At 49.3% G+C, this 6,034-nt stretch overlaps 1 protein-coding gene across 7 annotated transcripts in view; it reads right to left on the reverse strand.

The window, feature by feature from the left end:
* Nucleotides 1-6,034, reverse strand: part of LOC122551418 (disintegrin and metalloproteinase domain-containing protein 23-like) — a 153,935-nt gene that overhangs the window by 90,951 nt on the left and 56,950 nt on the right. The window lies entirely within an intron of this gene.

Below are 6,034 nucleotides of genomic sequence, written 5' to 3' on the forward strand. Positions count from 1 at the left end.
GCGGTGAAGGAGGCCCAGGACCTGCATGTCCTCGACAGAGTGGGAGGGGGAGTTGAAATGTTGGGCCACGGGGCGGTGTAGTTGATTGGTGCGGGTGTCCCGGAGATGTTCCCTAAAGCGCTCTGCTAGGAGGCGCCCAGTCTCCCCAATGGAGAAGAGACCGCATCGGGAACAACGGATACAATAAATGACGTTGGTGGATGTGCAGGTGAAACCTTGATGGATGTGGAAGGCTCCTTTGGGGCCTTGGATGGAGGTGAGGGAGGAGACAGACAATGGTCAACAGTCAGAGGATCCAGGACAAAAATCACAGCTTAAATCAAAGAGCTTTTAAACAGAAGCCAGGAGAAACCTGTTCGCAGTGAATTTATGGATGTGGAAGGCTCCTTTGGGGCCTTGAATGGAGGTGAGGGAGGAGGCAGACAATGGTCAACAGTCAGAGGATCCAGGACAAAAATCACAGCTTAAATCAAAGAGCTTTTAAACAGAAGCCAGGAGAAACCTGTTCGCAGTGAATTTATGAGGAACAAGGACTTCACCGTTACAAAGTTAGATTAGATTGAGGGGTGCCATGTAATCTCCTATCCTTTTAATATCAGATTTGAAATTTCTCAACAGCAATGTAAATAGTGATAAATAATTTATTATTGTGTCAGAATCTTTGTCTTCAGACCATATACAGCACAGTTTACACATCCAGAACTTCCTGAGCCTGTTCCTGGTCACTCACACTGAGTGCAGTCAAAGATTTTTTGAAAATATTGATTCTCTCCTGGGTTGTCAGTGGTGAGACCAGGATTTGTTACCACCCAGTTGCCCTTCCAAGGGTACAGGTGTGCCACCTCCCTGGACTAGAACCGTGTCTGTAATTTCGATAACCCCCCCCCACAGTGCTGTCAGGGAGAGGGGGCTCAGGATTTCGACCTAATGACCCATGAACAGCAACAGGTTCTGAGGAGTCGTCAGGGTGAGTGACTCTGTCTCTGACCTGCTCTTGTAGCTGCAGCTACTCCAATTCAGTTTCCGATCAATCGTCACCACTCCACCTCCATCCCACCCCCACCGCAGAGCCAGGACGTGGTGTAACTGGGATCATCGTTACACTGCTTGTCAAACAGGCATCTTACTATCCACGCTCTCTAACTCTTGAGGCAGAGTCATCTTCCTTTTGCAATCTATATGGAGCATAGAATCCATACAGTGTGAAAGCTGGCCATTTGACCCATCGAGTCCATGCCGTCCCTTCTGCCAGACTCGTACCTGCACCCTGCATGAAGTTCTACGTTATCATCTACTGTCTGTTCTGTACCAGGCTACCAAGCCCAGTTCCCCACCATGGCTGTACTAGCTGTCTGGTCATGTCTGGATTTTAAATTTCTCATCCTTGTTTTAAAACACTCCATTTCCTTGCTTGATCTACCTCCACCAGCCCTTCACCCTCTTCCCATTCTGACCTTTTCCATATCCCCGATTCCCTTCAGTCTTCATTCAGCTGCCTCATATCCAGGTTCTGAAATTCCTTCCTGAACCCGCTCTAACTCACTTCCCTCATTAAAATCCCTCCTTGTACTCCCCCCACTGTGTTGACTAAGTTTTCGGGTCCCCTGCCCCGAAAGCCCCTTATCTCGTTCGTTGTCAAGTTTTGCCTGATAACAGGGAGCGCCTTGGAGGGGGTGATAACGTGCAAGGTGCCAAGTAAATGCAATCCTGCTGTTGTTGCTAAATGCCCAAGGTGGAACCACAAGTCTACAGGATGGCCTGTTGGTCTCGGCAGGGGGGGTGACACTTGGTTTCCTGCTGTCAACTCTAAAAACAGAGGGAAACGTTCAAGGACAGTATCATTTTCAGCAGGGATTAAAGTCTCCCAGCCAGCCATCCCAGATTTTCCTTGTGCATCTCTGACTGGATTTTCATTGAGAAGTTTCAAAGGTGCAGCAAACCAAGCAGATCTATGGGAAATAGACACTAAACTGGACACTCCAGCGCAGTTCTGCATCGTGAGATAATCCTGGTTAGCTCACATTACATCGACCCCGGCAAACAGTGTATATGCCGAAACATGAGAGCATTTGTGTACAACGATAACTCGCTGCATTTGTGTAGAAACTCGGTGAAATGGCACCCGGAATACTGTGTACCTTTTTTTGGTCTCCTTACCCAAGGAGGGAACTATCTGCCGTATAGAGAGGTTCATCCGCCTACTTCCTGGAGGAATGTCTTACAGAAGAGCAGCTGATCGACAGTTGCAGGAAATAAAATCTCGCATAACGCGTCACAGAGGGAGTATCCAAAACGACAGCCTGAATTTATGTGGCGCCATTGCACCACCTCAGGAAAAAACCCAAAGCGGCGACTGAGGCCAATCGAGCGCTCTTGGTTTACACGCACAGTCGCTGTAGCGGCGAGGTGGCAGCGCTTGACGGTGTGCACAGCAAGATCCCACGGATGGTGAGGCGATGATGCTATGTGAGGTCGCAAAGGAGAAAACCCTCCCCCATTTGTTTTTTAAGATTACTTACAGTGTGGAAACAGGCCCTTCGGCCCAACACGACCACACCGACCCTCCGAAGCACCACCCACCCAGACCCATTCCCTTACGTTGACCCCTTCACCAAACACTATGGGCAATTTAGTATGGTCAATTCACCTAACCTGCACATCTTCGGACTGTGGGAGGAAACCGGAGCACCCGGAGGAAACCCACGCAGACACGGGGAGAATGTGCAAACTCCACACAGACAGTCGCCTGAGGCGGGAATTGAACCCGGGTCTCTGGTGCTGTGAGGCAGCAGTGCTAACCACTGTGCCACCGTGCCGCAAAAGGGTGCCATGGAATCGGGGGATGCCCATCCCAGAGAACAGACAGGTACACAATTCGAGGTCACATCTGAAAACTCAGCCCCTTCCAACGATTCGGTGCTCTGCCATCGGTCCTCCATCGCTATCGTCAGCCGAGGCCTCGGGAAGATTGACTTCGGGAATCAGAGGACAAGACAGACACTCACTGAGTGACAGGCAGAAGCCATTCAGAGTCAGCGTGGCTTCACGTGATGAAAGTGCCCCTTAACCAACCACCAACTGTGCAGGAAGTACCCCCGAGAGGGGTCTGCCATCCTGCAAATTCCAGTTCACGTTATAGAGTCATACCTCATGGAAATACAGCCTTCGGTCCAACTCATCCACACCGACCATAATCCCAAACTAAACTAGTCCCACCTGCCTGCTCCTGGCCCATATCCCTCCAAACCTTTCCTATTCGTGTCCTTATCCAAGTGTCTTTTAAACAGTGTAACTGCAACCTGCATCCACACACGAGCCACCCTCTGTGTAAGAACATTGCCTCTCACATCTTTATTAAGTCTCTCTCCTCTCACCTGTAAACCATGCACCTGGTCTTGAAGTCTCCCACTCTAGGGAAAAGACAACTACCATCAACCCTATCCAAACGCCTCATTATTTTATATGCTCTTTGATAGAACAAGAAATCCCATCCCATCCAATACGCCCCAGGGTGCCATGGAATCGGGGGATGCCCATCCCAGAGAACAGACAGGTACACAATTCGAGGTCACATCTGAAAACTCAGCCCCTTCCAACAAGGTGCTCTGCCATCGGTCCTCAGGTACACAATTCGAGGGTTACCTAAACAATGGTTCTGGGACCCTTCAATGGGAAACAATCAATCCTGGCCCTAACATCGCCCTGAGGATGCACAAAGCTCAGCAAACGCTTTCCTTCTGAAATAATAATTCCTGAAAATCTGTAACAACACAGATTTTCAAATGGATCATGCCGTCTTTCAACGGTATAATTAAAACAACAGAGCGCTGTGCCGTTCAGAGACTAAGTGAACAATCTGCCTTTGGGATAATTCCTTTTACTTAGAAGCTGTTTTTTAAAATGATTGATATTCATTGATCCCACTCTCCCCTTTCTCCCCAGTGCTCCGATCTGGAAAGCAGCCTCCCCCATAGCTCTTGGTTATCACCTCCTACAGCTTGTCCCCCACCACCACGAGCTATTTTCGGATGGTGAAAGGTGCGATGCGTACGGCCCATTGATGAAACTGCCAGGGTAAGCAGTAAAAAGAAACGCCACCGGTCTTGGGAATGCAGGAACACAGCTCCTTGAGAACGCAACGATGGAAGGATGCCAGCGAAAAGAGCCCATCGATGGGCGGCATGGTGGCTCAGTGGTTAGCACTGCTGCCTCACAGCGCAAGGGACCCAGGTTCGATTCCCACCTCGGACGACTGTCTGCGTGGAGTTTGTGCATTCTTCCCCCGTGTCTGCCTGGGTTTTCTCCGGGTATTCCAGTTTCCTCCCTCAATCCAAAGATGTGCAGGTCAGGCAAATTGACCATGCTAAATTGCCCATTGTGTTCGGTGCATTAGTCAGGGGTAAAGGTAGGGGATTGGGTCTGGGTGGGTTACTCTTCGGAGGGTCAGTGTGGATTTATTGGGCTGAAGGGCCTGAATCCATACTGTCGGGAATCTAATCTAATACATCGAGATGAACCATCAGATAGCAAGGTGAAAGGTGTTTTTGCTGAGGAAGGTATCAAACTCTCACACAGTATTAGGCCAGGGACTGTGGTAGCACGTTCCTGGATGAGTAATCCAGGGCCAGGCGTGTTGGACTATAATCTTGACAGTCGAGAGTGCGGTGCTGGGAAGGTGCAGCATCCGAGGAGCAGGAGAACCGACATTTCGAGCAAAAGCCCTTCATCAGGATACGTCGGTTCCCCTGTTCCTCGGATGCTGCCTGACCTGCTGTGCTTTTCCAGCGCCACACTGTCGACTCTGATCTCCAGCATCTGCAGTGCTCACTTTCTCCTAATGATCTTGAGACGTGAGTTCAAATCTCCTCACCGGGGGAATTTAGTTTGGTTCTTAACAAAAGGCTGGCATTGGGGGCAAGGTAACCTGGCAAACAGTGTAAATGCCAAAACATGAGAGTATTTGTGTACAAAGACAGCTTGCTGCATTTGTGTAGGAACTCGGTGAAATCACACCTGGAATACTGTGTACCTTTTTAGTCTCCTTATCCAAGGAGGGAACTATCTGCCATATAGGGAGGTTCATCCGTCTAATTCCTGGAGAACTGTCTTACAAGGAGACACCCCTGCGCCTGTATTCTTTAGTGGTTAGTAGACTGAGTGGCAATCTATTTGAAGAGTACCAATTTCTTATGAGGGTCAACTGGGTAAATGCAGGAAGGATGCTTCCCTTGGCTGGGGAGATCTAGGTCCAGGCACATCTACTGGGATGAGGAAGAATTTGTTTACTTAGAGAGTGGTGAACCATAGAGTCAGAGAGATGTAAAGCACGGAAGCAGACCCTTCGGTCTAACTTGCCCATGCCGACCAGATATCCAAAACCAATTTAGTTCCATTTGCCAGCACTTGGCCCATATCCCTCCAAACCTTTCCTATCCATATACCCATCCAGATGCCTTTGAAATGTTGTAATTGTACCGGCCTCCACCACTTCCTCAGGCAGCTCATTCCATACATGCAGCACCCTCTGTGTGAAAAAGTTGCCCCATTAGGTTCCTTTTAAATCTTTGGCCTCTCACCGTAAACCAATGCCCTCTAGTTCTGGACTCCCCCTCCCCAGGGTTGCAGTTTTCCCTCCCTGAGGGACATTGGAGGAGTCGATGGCCTCGTGGCATTATTGCTGGACTGTTAATCCAGAGGGGAGGGTGTGGTGCTGGAAAAGCACAGCAGGTCAGGCAGCATCTGAGAGGGCAGGATCTCCAGCATCTCACCGTCTCCTTGTTAGTCCAGAGGGTGGATTAACAAGGAGACAGATGGCAGATGGTGGTACTTGAATTCAATAAATATCTGGAATTAAGAATCTCATGACTACTATAAATCCATTGCCAACTGTCATAAAAACTCATCTAGTTCACTAATGCCCTTCCACACCCGGTCTGACCTACATGTGACTCCAATGTGGTTGACTCGCAACTCTGTTCTGGGCAATTAGGGATGGGCAATAAATGCTGGCCTAGTCAGCAACACTCTCATCCCA

The sequence above is a fragment of the Chiloscyllium plagiosum genome, chromosome 7 (assembly GCF_004010195.1).
Source record: "Chiloscyllium plagiosum isolate BGI_BamShark_2017 chromosome 7, ASM401019v2, whole genome shotgun sequence".
Lineage (NCBI taxonomy): Eukaryota > Metazoa > Chordata > Chondrichthyes > Orectolobiformes > Hemiscylliidae > Chiloscyllium > Chiloscyllium plagiosum.